Here is a 14,134-nt window from a genome sequence, read left to right as displayed (position 1 = left end):
ACAGATCTCTAGGGCAGGGGCAAAATGCCACCAGTCTCTTCATTAAAGCATAGCAAGAGTGACCTTTGCTCCAGTTTCCAAGAAGTTTCTCATCTCCATCTATGACCACCTCAACCAGGACCTTATCATCCACATCATTTTCAGCATTTTGGTCAAAGCCATTCAACATGTCTCTAGGAAGTTCCAAACTCCCTCATCTTCCTGTCTTCTTCTGAGCCCTCCAAACTGTTCCAACCTCTGCCTGTTACCCAGTTCTAAAGTCACTTCCACATTTTCAGGTTATCTTTATAGCAGTACCCCACTCTCTGCTATATTTGCTGTATTAATCCATTTCACACTGCTATAAAGACATACCTGAGACTGGGTAATTTACAAAGGAAAGAGGTTGAATTGACTCACAGTTCCACATGGCTGGGGAGGCCTCAGGAAACTTACAGTCATGGCAGAAGGAGAAGCAGGCACGTCTTACATGGTGGTAGGTGAGAGAGACACAGCGAGGGAAGGAGGAACTGTTAAACACTTATAAAACCATCAGATCTTGTCAGAACTCAATTTGGCAAGTTGCAACTATTATTACTATACTACTAATAGTATTAGTATTACAAAGGAGTTTATTTTATTTTGTTATTATTTTTGTGTGTGTGTGTGTGAGACAGAGTCTTGCTCTGTCACCCAGGCTAGAGTGCAGTGGCCTGATCTCAGCTCACTGCAAGCTCTGCCTCCCAGGTTCAAGCAATTCTCTAGCCTCAGCCTCCCTCATAGCTGAGATTACAGGTGCACACCAGCATGCCCGGCTATTATTAATACTATTAATAATAATAGCATTAGTAGTAGTAATGATTATTTAATTTACAGTAAGGCAACTTAAAATATGCAGAGACAAACACACTACAGTATGCCCCATCTATGTAGAGGATGGCAAAATTGAAATATGTAATCTATCCTGATTCTGATTTTTTCTATTTTTTTCTTTTTAACTCCAGTAGTTATATTGCTAATGTGTCCTGATTATTAAGAGTGACACAATAAAGCCTAAATGTGTGTTAGTTTTTCTAATGACAATATGAGATTATCTGAAAGCTGTTCTAATAATTAGTTAATTATTATTCATGACAATGGTAATAAGGTGCAGATTAATTTTGGAGATGAGTAGGTCTTAATGTATACTGATTCCATCAAGCAGATTAGTTCCACTTAATATTAATCCATGTGCCATTTTCCAAAACCTTGTCCTAGTTTACTGCTTTGACGTTATTTCCAAACACCTACAATATTATTATTGTAAATATTATTAAGTATAATTAAATTTTAAATTTTAGACTGGAATGGTTTTCATCCTTTATATATCATATACCATTTATTAAGCTATTGTTTCTCTGTTCTGAATCCACTGTTTCTTACTCTGCTTTGTGATGCAGAGCCTAAAACTCTGCAAAACACATTTCTGCTTTGCCAGCTAGCACCCAGCTAGGTACTGCTAACCAGGGCCATTGGAGAGAGACTACAGGGCTGGATAAAAAAGAAGGAAATTGTACCTTTCTGTCTGCCTACTGCTGCATTCTTCTCCCATTACTATTGCTGTATAATAAATTATCCCAAACTAGAGTGACATAAAATATCCCTTTTTTTTTTAGAACACAAATTTGCAGGTCAGGGACACAGTGTAGGCTTGACTAGGCAGTGCTCATTTGGGTTCCCCTGTGCAATTGCAGTCAGATTTTGGCTAAGGCTGCAATCATGCAATCATCTCATGGCATAATTATGCCCATTGCTAGCATAGTTGCTGGCTGTTAACTGGGAGATCAACTGAACTACCCACAGAAGTGTATACGAGTGGCCTCTTCAGCATGGCAGTGTAGAGTGGACAGACTCTTTACATGGCAAGTGATTTCCCCAGCAAAAAGTGTTCTAAAGACCCAAAGGAAAGCAGAATTTCAGAAATTACACAGCATCACTTGTAGGGCATCCTGTTGGTAAGGGGTCTAATAATGATTCAGAGGAAGAAGACATAGATCCCACCTCTCTACAGAAGGAACATCCAAAAGGTCTGGGTGCCAGACCCATGAAGTGCCCTTTAGAAAAGACTCAGAGCTTCAGAGATCTTACTTTCAGTTCTTCAAGACCCCTCCTCCAAGATTCAAAATTTTAATCATCTTAACCTTTTCATTTCGTTCCCCCAGTCCTAAGGAACACCTTAGTCTTTTTCAAAATTTACCCTTTCAGCTATCTAACTTAATATCTAGTTAAAAACTGTTAATACTAATTTTTCTAGGTAAAAATAAATATAATTTCTGCCTCTTCATTGTATATGATGACTCACATAGAAAGAAGTGACAAATGACAACTATGTTAAAAGTCAGGCAAAAATCCGAATGACATATTTCAAACAACTGCTTCTTAAGAGTTTAATCATATCTTGGTATGTTGATATTTTATATTATATAAATTATAGCATTTGATCAAAGACCAACTACTGCCTGGGATTTGCTATGTTCACATTCCCTTAATATATCTTGATCTTAGACATTTTTACATCAAAGTTTAACGTAGACTATTATAGTAACTAGAATATGAATAGAAAAGTTGAATAACATTGGCAGTGTAAGATAAGAACAAATTCCAATTATATATTGACAGACTGAAAATAACCTTAGTATTTAAATACATTCTTACAATATATGTTTAACAGATTGAGTCCCAAAGGGGTCAAATTTCTTTCACACAATTACAAACTAAATGGGAGACTATACCTTAGAATAATTGTATTTAATTTTTGATCCTCCTTTAGTGCTATTTCTATGAAACCGTTAAGTCCCTCAGGTGGCCAGTTACAATTTTTTTAAGATTAAAGCTTGTTGTAAGTTACAGTAGAATATAATTTTCAGGAACATTTCATAAAGCCAGTTTCAAAGCTATGAATTTTTTTACTATTTCCTGAAATTTTACGCTCTAATTTAAAATCTCCAAACTCTAAAATATGTATAAAAACCTATACATTGGAATTCCTCATGATTTGAACTATTTAATAAAAAAAGATCTTTTGAAAGTTTGAGTCAGTACTTTAATTGTTGCTGAAATAACACTAAATTTTAGACGTGCTTAATAAAATATAGGAACTTTTCACTGTGATTAGAGAGCTTGCTAATTTATTTTTTTCTATCTACCTGTTTTATTAAACATAATCATAGGCTTAAACATTCAAGCAAAATCCCTGTAAACTATCATGAACTACTTTGTAAGAGAAAATAATGAGGCTCATGGCCACTGCCCAGCTTATAATAGTCCATTTTTAAAGCAAAACTTTATTCAATTGACAAAATATTTGATGTTTGTGTCTTCATGCTACATTTAGAAGTGAACATAGATAACTGGTTCCAATTCCTGCCTATTTTAGGGAAGTCTGTCAGAAATCACCAAATAAGTTCAGAATTTCTGACATATAATTAAGTAATAATTTTTGATAGTTTTTTACTTTTTACTATTGACTGAATTTCACAATAGACTGGCAGTTCCTGTCCATAGAAAATAGAATGTTGAATGCACTCTCTGCCCCCTAATGGGGAACCAGTCATGTGTAAGCTGCAGAAACTGCTTTGAGAGAACAGGCAAACTCTAATTACCAAATAATCAGCACTACTGCTGTGCAGGAGCATCCAAGTAATTGCGGATTCTCACATACTGGCAGAACACTGGAAATAACATAAATAGTATTTAAATAAGAACTATGAACACTTAGGTTGGTTCTTCATCCATTTCTAGAAATTTCATCCGTTTTTTTTTCATCAATTTTTTTTTTTTTTTTTTTTTTTGAGACGGAGTCTCGCTCTGTCTCCAGGCTGGAGTGCAGTGGCGAGATCTTGGCTCACTGCAACCATCGCCTCCCGGGTTCAAGCGATTCTCCTGCCTCAGCCTCCCGAGTAGCTGGGACCACGCTCAGCTAATTTTTGTATTTTTAGTAGAGACAGGCTTTCACCATGTTGGCCAGGATTGTCTCGATGTCTTGACCTTGTGATCCACCCGCCTCAGCCTCCCAAAGTGCTGTGATTACAGGTGTGAGCCACCGTGGCCAGTCCACATTTTTATTTAAAATAATCACAATGGAGTCTACTCTAGCAAGACCTTACAACACTTCCTTCAAAAGTCTTAAAACCTAGAAGGAAAAAAATGTGTGTGTGTATATATACCCACATATATACAATACATACACACGTACATACATACTATACATATATAAACAGGCATTAAAATATAACTGATTGAGCTTTGTAATAAAAGTATATAAATACTACCCAATCACAAGTTCAAGAGAGTGGATAACTGGAATGGTTATTATTAAATAATAATAACATTAAATAATCTTTTTATTTTATTTTATTTTACTTTAAGTTCTAGGGTACATGTGTACCACGTGCAGGTTTGTTACATATGTATACATGTACCATGTTGGTGTGCTGCACCCATTAACTTGTCTTATTGTAAACTAGTAAAGAAAAAAAACATAGAAAGAGTAAAACACATTTTATTTCTGGTTACATTCCTATGTTCTCCTCCAAAAGGTACCAAAATAAAGTGTATCCTAGAGTCCTTTCGCTTCTTTACATTCAGGGCCAGACCCTCAAAAAAAGAAAGTTCTTTATTTTGGGTCTTCTGAGTCACTTAATCTCACATTCACAGGGAGAATTTATAGGAAACAGATTAGCTTACCCTTGACAGTTAGCTTCAATATTTAGAAGAAAATTAAAAAGAGAATGAGAAGTTTAAGGATTTAAGGAAGAAAAATTTATTGATATGTGTAAAGTGGCATGGAATGCAGAGAAGATATTCACCATTTATTAGACATGGACATAAGTAGATTGGAAGGACTATTAGGGAGATGATGAGGCAAACTGTTCACCTAACTTCACTCCACTTAATTCCATTATTCACAATCAAATTGCTTATAAACTAAGAGCCTAACCCTTTTCATAATTCTGTTCTCTTTCCTTACTTAACCCTGATAATATTTTCAGTGTCTGCTCTTTACTTACAGGATAATGGACCACCTCTAGAAAAAAGCCTTAGAGCATTTCCCAACATTTCATAACTTAGAAGATGAAGATGATTCAACAAAAAGATAGTTAAAAGAAAAAGCCAGCTAAGTAAAATGAAAAGCAAAATAATAGTGAAAGAATAATGAGTCCTTCAAGACTTAGTGGTAGATCAACTAAACACAATGAAGGTGAGGGTCAAATAAACTGAGCACTGAAAAATTACAATGAATGGTAGGAACAATAGCCTTGTTTGACTATGGAAGAGACAAAGTAGATCAGTGAGCAGAAAATACTCTTTTGATTACATTTGCTAAAGTGGGAAAAAGAAATTGTCATCAATTAGAAAGTGATGTCAAATGAAAGTTTCTTCTTCTTTTAAAGTGTAATTTTTACAACATCTTATTTTGCCTAAGGAATTGTACTGAAAAGATAGACATTTTTTAATCAGGAAGAGAGAAAGTAACTTGAAAGACACTTGAGAAACATGCCTACTTAAGAAAGGCAAGAAATGACAAAGTTTTGTACACAAGTCGACTGCATAGTCTCAGATAGGAAATAGTTTGTTATACAAAAGTGGCCCTGAATGAAAGTAGATTTGTTGTCGTAGGATTAGGAAATTCCACTCTCACCTTTTCCTAGTTTTTTTTTTTTTTCAGTGAAATACTAAACTCATAAGATGAGAGTGAGAAGACGTGTATGTTTGAAGAAAAGGGACATGTAAAAAATACAACTGAAAGAAAAAGAGATCATAAATCAGAGATATGTAGTAGATTTCCAGATGCAGCTGAGGACTCATTTGATGTTTGTGATCAAGCATCTAAACTTACCAAAATCTACCCCTACTATAGGCTTTTCCCTCTCCATATTCAAGAATTCTGTTCAGAGTAAAGAAAGGGTGGCAATTTGCATTCAACTACGGTTAAATCAGAGAAAGATAAATTGTGTGTGAAAATTGAAGTGATTACTAAAATAATTTGCAGTGGGCTAACTGAAAATAAATGAAATAAACTACATATGAATAAATATTAACTTTTTGATATTCATCATGAAGTGAATAAAATCTTTTCAAATGAAACAGTTTCAATAGATAGGATGGGAGGTGGGCAGAAATAAATAAATAAATACTGGAAAAAAATCCCTGAATAAATATAGACAGATATTGCCACATTATAAGGTCCACCAAGATACACTGAATAATAAATAATGAATTTTAAAAAGTATAGTAGCAAAGTGTTGTGAAATTTTACAATGTCCAAGTACAATTTCGAGTGGGGATAAAAAAGAAGTGATCTAAGGAAAATTATAGCCAGAGGCCAACCAAACAGTCTGATCAGCAAAACGATTGATGGAGACAGCAAAGCCATTAAAGTGGAAAGGCAGGAACATGGAGGGGTATAATGATAAGACAACTAAGCATATTATTATATTATCAATATCTTATTTTTAATTTAAAATATATTTATAGAAAAATTGAGCAGAGCCTATATTTGATATGTTATTGTTAACCAAATTCTATAGTTTATTCAGATTTCCTTAGTTTTTATCTAATTTTCTTATTCAGTTCAAGGACGCTATCTAGGATACCACATCACATTTATTTACAAAGTTGCCATCATCTCTTACCTGGATTACAGTAACAGCTTCATGTCAAGTCTCTGCTTTCTCAACTTCTGCCACTGCTTCCATATTCTGACGCTTCTTGCATATTATTTAGTCTTTATCCACTAGCAGATAAGCAGTATGACCACAGGTATATTTTGCTCGTCAACATATTGCAAGTATTTGAAATATTGCATGACTTTTAGTAGGCGTTCAACAAATTGTAGTATAAACGTTTTCAGTACTAATTGTCTTTTTGAAAATGTTGTTGTATGTCAGCAAATTATAATTGTATATATGTATTGGTTACAAAATAATGTTATGATATATGCATACATATAGAGTAATTGAATCAAGCTAATTAATGTATCCACCACCTCAAATACTAAATTTTTTGTGGTGAGAAAATTTCAATTTTACTCTCAGCAATTTTGAAATATACAATACATTATTATTAGCTGTATTCACCATGTTATGCAAATGATCTCAAAAGATTTATCCCTCTTGTGCTACTGAAACTTTGTACCCTTTAACCAACATCTTCCCATTTCCCTAACTCCGCAGCCTCCAGAAACCACTATTCTATTCTGTTGCTATAAGTTCATTTGTTTTGTATTCCAGTATTTTGAACTTTTTCTCAAATCCATGATGTTTGTCATGCAATTTGACACGGTGGCTCTAAAAACTTAAGACAGTAGCTTACTGTGAATCACACCCACTTAGCCTGTTTTTGTTATCTTCAATCTTCTACCAACTTCCATTACCAATAAAGCCCCTCTGCACGTATTCTTACTCTCTCTGCTTACCCTGGTCATCATTAATACTTATCTGCAGGTTTACATTCAGTCAAGCTTTTCCCCCTGATTAAAATTAATTCACTCTTCTCTCCTACTTTTAGTCAACTCAGCCTAGCCAAAAATTTTGTTTAGATCTTCAGATATTGGTCCTTAATCTTTAAAAACAAATTAAGTCACACACTGGTACCTTGATAAAGCTCTGCTTATGAATATACTTTATTGTTTACATTTAAAATGTAAGCACTTTAAAATCATCGGTCCTTATGTTTTTTCATGAGTCCTGCTAATGCGTGCATTTTGAAAACTAGTGTCAGAATTGAACAAAACAGTAAATGTCTTAGACCATGAAAAATAATTGAGATGATTTTTACTTGATAAAATTAAAGGCCATTCAATAAAGGACAATCTTAGTATAATAAATCCCTATGCATTATTTTCTTGATATGCAATATGCCATCCCACTTGTAAAATTGCTATAATTAATGGTCCACATTTTTACTATGTTCACACCTTCTAAGCCTGATAGACACTCCATTGGTGTGCATGAACTGTAGCCTCAGTGTGTTTCTCATTTGCAGTGAAACTTTTGAAGATAATAGTATCTATTTTTGACAGGGCACAATGAAGCAGAAAATGGGCAGGTGCCATGAATTGTATAATCAGTACAAGGAAGATTCTAGCTGGCATTCATAGTACCTCAGACAAACCAAGGAGTATTTAGCGGTTAACTCTAATGTAATGACAATCGAAAGCCATCTGTTGAGAAAGCCTTCAATACAAGCACCTGCTGCTGACCCACACACATTCGAAAACGACATTTAGAGAGTTAAATTAATACATTATACTTTGAAGGAAGAACTATTTACTGATTGATATGGTTCGAATTTGTGTCCCTGCCCAAATCTCACGTCGAATTGTATTCCCCAGTGTTGGAAGGGGGCCTGGTGGGAGGTGATTGGATCATGGGGGTGGATTTCTCCCTTGCTGTTCCTGTGATAGTGACTGAGTTCTCATGAAATCTGGTTGTTGGAAAGTGTGCAGCACTTTTCCCTTCGCTCTCTGTCTTCTTCTCAGCCATGAAAGATGTGCCTGCCTCTCCTTTGACTTCCATCATGATTGTAGGTTTCCTGAGGCCTCCCCAGCCATACTTCCTGTACAGTCTGGAGAACTGTGAATCAATTAAACCTCTTTTCTCATAAATTACCCAGTCTCAGGTAGTTCTTTATAGCAATATACGAACAGAATAATACACTGATAAGCTGCACAAAATTTATTTTTTAATTTCACAGAATATGAGACATTGCAATGCAGCAACAGATGTCAACTTTCAAAGCATTTGGTTCACTGATTCATGTGTCAGCTGTTCAATTGACTTTAGAAGGATCATTTTTCATGTGTTTAAAAAAGTGTACATTTTTTCCCCTCATAAATTTATATTATCAGATTAAACCTTCTACTTTTAATATGGTATGCTTTAAATACTTAATAGGTAGCATATTTAAAAAATGATATTAATTTTAGAGTCTATAAAGCCAAAATATTTTTACTGCGGTGGTTATTCTTGATTTTATTTTCATATTTTTTAAATCATTTTACATATTTGGACTAATGTATATAAGAAGTATCTAATTTTCTTTTATCAAATTCTAGCAAAGTAAAATGTCTCACAAGTAGTCAATGTTAACTATGTGATTTCAAAATTTAAATTTAAAATGTGAAAAGGTTGTATGCAAAGATCAAAGCCTTTGAGATGATACATTGATTTTCAAACTAAATTGCCTGTATTAATTTCCTAGGACTGCTATAATAAACTTGGTGCCTTATAATAACAGACATGTATTATCTGAGAGGTGTCAGCAAGGCTAGTCTCCTTATAAAGGCACCTGGGAAGGAATGTTCCCATGCCTCTCTTCTAGCTTTTGGTGACATTAGGCATCCTTTTGCTTGTAGATGTATCACTTTAATTCTTGGTCTTCACATAATACTCCTTGTATGTCTTCACACCATCTTCTTTTTGTATGTGTTTGTGTTCAAATGCCCCTATTTTAAAAGGACACCAGTCATATTAGTTTTAGACTCACTCTAATTAATTCATCTTAACCTTGTTAAATCTGCAAAGACCCTATTTTCAAATAAGTTACCTTCTGAGGGACTAGTGTTAGAACTTCAACCCATATTTTGCTGGATGACGCAGTTCAGCTGTGTGCCCATGTTGGAATATCATTTCTGCCACTGACCATTTCTGTAGCCTTAAGTAAGTTATACAGTCTCTCTGAGCCTCCACTTATGAGCTGTTATGAGAAATAAAGACTCTAATACAGGTATATGAAAAGTACTTAGAAATATTGGCTATTATTAGTCTTACCCAACAATAATGTCTGTTCTTTTCCAATGGCTTTTTACTATTCATTTTTAAATCAATATTTTACTTTTTGACAGTAGATAGAAATTTATGTTCAACATTTTCATCTGGGTTAGAAAATCTAAGTTACATTGGCTTGTCAGGAATTGCCAACAACAATGGCACAGTATATCCTGACCCAGTTCTCCACCAAATCAGCATAGATCCTGACTGTCAGGTCGGTCACCACTTCAGATTACTTCTTGTCCTTTTAGTGCATATGGCCTTAGTCAGGTCACCCTAATGTTCTCATGAGACAAAATGACTAGAAATCTAGGTCACGTTTGCCTTTCTGTATTAGTCTTTTCTCACACTGCTACAAAGAACTACCTGAGACTGGGTAATTTATGAAGAAAAGAGGTTTAATTCACTCACAGTCTCATAGGCTTAACAGGAAGCATAACTGTGAGGCCTCAGGAAACTTACAATTCTGGCAGAAAGCAAAATGGAAGCAAGCATGTCTTACCATGATGGAGCAGGACAGAGAGAGAGAGAGTAAAGGGACAAGTGCCATAGACTTTTACACTATCAGAACTCATGAGAACTAACCACCATCACGAGGACAGTGTGGGAGAAATCCACACCTTAATCCAATCACCTCCCATCAGGTCCCTCCCCCAACATTGCAAATTGCAATTCAACATGAGATTTGGGTGGAGACACAGAATCAAACCATATCATTCTATCCCTGGCCCTTCCTAAATTTCATTTTCTTCTCACATTTCAAAACAAACCATGCCTTTCCAAAAGTCCCCAATGTCTTAAGTCATTCTAACATTAGCACAAAAGTCCAAGTCTAAAGTCTCATCTGAGACAAGGCAAGTCCCTTCTGCCTATGAACCTGTAAAATTAAAAGCAAGTTAGTTATTTCCAAGATACAGTGGGAGTACATGCATTGGGTAAATGCTCCTCTTCCAAAAGGGAGAAATTGGACAATTCAAGTGGGCTACAGGCCCCACGCAAGTCTGGAATCCAGCAGGGCAATTATTCAATCTTAAAGCTTCAAAATAATTGTTGACTCCATGTCTCACATGCAGGCCACAGTAATGCCAAGGACCAACTCCCAAGGCCTTGTGCAGCTCTGCCTCTGTGGCTCTGCAAGGTACAGCCCCTGCAGCTAGTTCACAGGATGGTGTTGAGTGCCTGTGGCATTTCCAGGTGCATGGTGCAAGCTGTTGATGGGTCTACCATTCCAGGGTCTGGAGGACAGTGACCCTCTCACAGCTCCACTAGGCAGTATCCCAGTGGGGACTCTGTGTGGGGGCTACCACATTTCCCCTATGCACTGCCCTAGTAGAGGTTCTCCATGACAGCTCTGCCCCTGCAGCAGGCTTTTGCTTGGACATCCAGGCATTTTCATACATCCTGTGATATCTAGGTGGTAGTTCCCAAACCTCAGCTCTTGCCTTCTGCACATCCACAGGCCCAACACCACAAGGAGTCTGCCAAAGCTTGGGGCTTGCACCCTCTGAAGACACGACACAAGCTGTACTTTGGCTCCTTTTAGCCATGGCTGGAGCTGGAGAAGCTGAGATGCAGGATGCCATGTCCCAAGGCTGCACCCAGCAACTGGGCCCTGGGCCTGACCTGCAAAATCATTTTTCCCTCCTATTGTTCTGGGTCTGTGATGGGAGGGGCTGCCATGAAGGTCTCTGAAATGCCCTGGATACATTTTCCCATTGTCTTGGCTATTATCATTCGGCTCCTTGTTACTCATGCAAATTTCTGCAGTTGCCGTGAATTTCTCCTCAGAAAATGGGTTTTTCTTTTCTACTACATGGTCAGGCCTCAACTTTTCCAAACTTTTATGCTCTGCTTTCATTTTAAATAAAAGATCCACTTTCAGATAATCTCTTTGTTTACGCATCTGAGTGTACATTTTCAGAAACAGTCAGGTAACATCGTGAATGCTTTGTTACTTAGAAATTTCCTCCACCAGATATCCTAAATCATCTCGCTCAAGTTCAAAGTTCCACAGATCTCTAGGACAGGTGCATAATGCAGCCAGTCTTTTTTGCTGAAGCATAGCAAGAGTGACCTTTACTCCACTTCCCAAGAAGTTCCTCATCTCCATCTGAGACCACCTCAGCCTGGACTTCATTGCCCATATCACTATCAGCACTTTGGCCAAAATCATGCAACAGGTCTCTAGGACATTCCAGATTTTCCCACATCTTCCTATCTTCTTCTGAGCCCTGCAAACAATTTCAACCTCTGCTCATTATCCAGTTCCAAAGTTGCTTCCACATTTTCAAATATCTTTATAGCAGTACTCCACCCCTGGTACCAATTTTCTGTATTAATTCATTCTCACACTGCTATAAAGAACTACCTGAGACTGAGCAATGTATAAAGAAAGGAGGTTTAATTGACTCAAAGTTTTGCAGTTTTGCAGGAAGCCTGAACAGAAGGCCTAAGGAAACTTAGAATCATGGCAGAACATGAAGGGGAAGCAAGTTTTTTTTTTTTTTTTTTTTTTTTTTGAGACGGAGTCTTGCTTTGTTCCCCAGGCTGGAGTGCAGTGGCGCAATCTCTGCTCACTGCAAGCTCCGCCTCCCAGGTTCGCACCATTCTCCTCAGCCTCTGGAGTAGCCGGGAATACAGGCACCTGCCACCACGCTCGGCTAATTTTTTTGTGTGTATTTTTAGTAGAGACAGGGTTTCACTGTGTTAGCCAGGATGGTCTCAACGTCCTGACCTTGTGATCCACCTGCTTCAGCCTCCAAAAGTGCTGGGATTACAAGCGTGAGCCACTGTGCCTGGCCAGGGGAAGCAAGCATTTCTTACCATGGTGGAGCATGAGAGAAAGAGAGAGCCAGATGGAGCATGAGAGACAGAGAGAGCAAAGGCCAAAGTGCCACACACTTTTAAACCATCAGCTCTTTTGAGAACTCACTCACTATCATGAGAACAGCATGGGAGTAATCTGCCCTCATGGTCTAATCACCTCCCACCAGGGCCTGCCCCCAACATTGGGAATTCTAATTCAACATGAGATTTGGATTGAGACATAGAGCCAAACCATATTACTCTTTCAGAAATGTCATTACCACTAAGAAAATGGACCAACACAAATGAAGTTTGGAAAGATACTTCTTACAGTCAAGAATGATACTAAAACCATATAAAAATATTAAATTATGATATAAAAATAACATGATATAATTTTAATCACTTTTGATGAGAGTCTTCCATAAAGAGTCCAAAAAGTGGATATATTTTTTAAGATAATTGAACCAATAAAACAAATCTTCCCAGTTTAAGGAGAGCATAAATTATTGAAATACCCATATTAAATTGAAATATTAGTTTCTAAAATGTCCCACAGTAGCAAAACATCTTTAAATTGACCTGAGTTAAATAAATGTTTATCCTCGGGAAAAGATTTTGTTCATTGTTTCTTTGAAATCAACCTAGTAACATCCCTTTAATACCAATTTGAGAACTGCTCTCTGTATCTCTTTGAATTTATACCTCCTATATGACCAAAATTTTATATTCTTTCCTACCCTTCTCCACCATTCCAATTTATAACTTTCAAGAGTTAAAATTATGGCTGACATAATATTAAAAAGAACTTGTGTCAAAACTTTCTTTTCAGTGGGGTGATCAGAGAATACTAAATCTAATTCAAGGAAAATTCAAGGGGAACTACAGAAAAAATGCTGGAATAAGCTTGCTGCCTTACACACAAAACTGTTTAGTGTCCCATAAATTTGGGGGTAATATTTTCTATTGAACAGGAATAATGTCCTTCCACATATGAATGCAATGAAGAGCGATAACACACTATTTTTTCTACTTACCAGTTACTTTCCTCAACATAAAGTTAAGATATATGCACAAAGAGTTACTTATCAACATTGATTATGCAGATATTGTGTCCAGAACTGGTGGGTTCTTGGTCTCGCTGACTTCAAGAATGAAGGCGTGAACCCTCACAGTGAGTGTTACAGTTCTTAAAGATGGTGTGTCTGGAGTTTTTTTCTTACTGGCGGGTTCGTGGTCTCGCTGACTTCAAGAGTGAAGCTGCAGACCTTCGCAGTTGAGTATTATAGCTATTAAAGGCAGTGTGTCTGGAGTTGTTTGTTCCTTCCTTCCGGTGGGTTCGTGATCTCACTGGCCTCAGGAGTGAAGCTGCAGACCTTCGTGGTGAGTGTTACAGCTCATAAAGGTGACGTGGACCCAAAGAGTGAACAGCATCAAGATTTATTGCAAAGGGCAAAAGAACAACACTACCACAGCATGGAAAGGAACCCCAGTCTGTTGCCCCTGCTGGTTTCAGCAGCCTGCTTTTATTCCCTTAT

At 36.8% G+C, this 14,134-nt stretch overlaps 1 protein-coding gene across 1 annotated transcript in view; it reads left to right on the top strand.

The window, feature by feature from the left end:
* Positions 1 to 14,134, top strand: part of LOC131383372 (uncharacterized) — a 147,456-nt gene that overhangs the window by 71,412 nt on the left and 61,910 nt on the right. The gene's annotated exons all lie outside the window — the stretch shown is intronic.

The sequence above is a fragment of the Hylobates moloch genome, unplaced genomic scaffold (assembly GCF_009828535.3).
Source record: "Hylobates moloch isolate HMO894 unplaced genomic scaffold, HMol_V3 SCAFFOLD_4, whole genome shotgun sequence".
NCBI classification, from domain to species: Eukaryota; Metazoa; Chordata; class Mammalia; order Primates; family Hylobatidae; genus Hylobates; species Hylobates moloch.
This window is presented reverse-complemented; position numbering and strand designations above follow the sequence as displayed.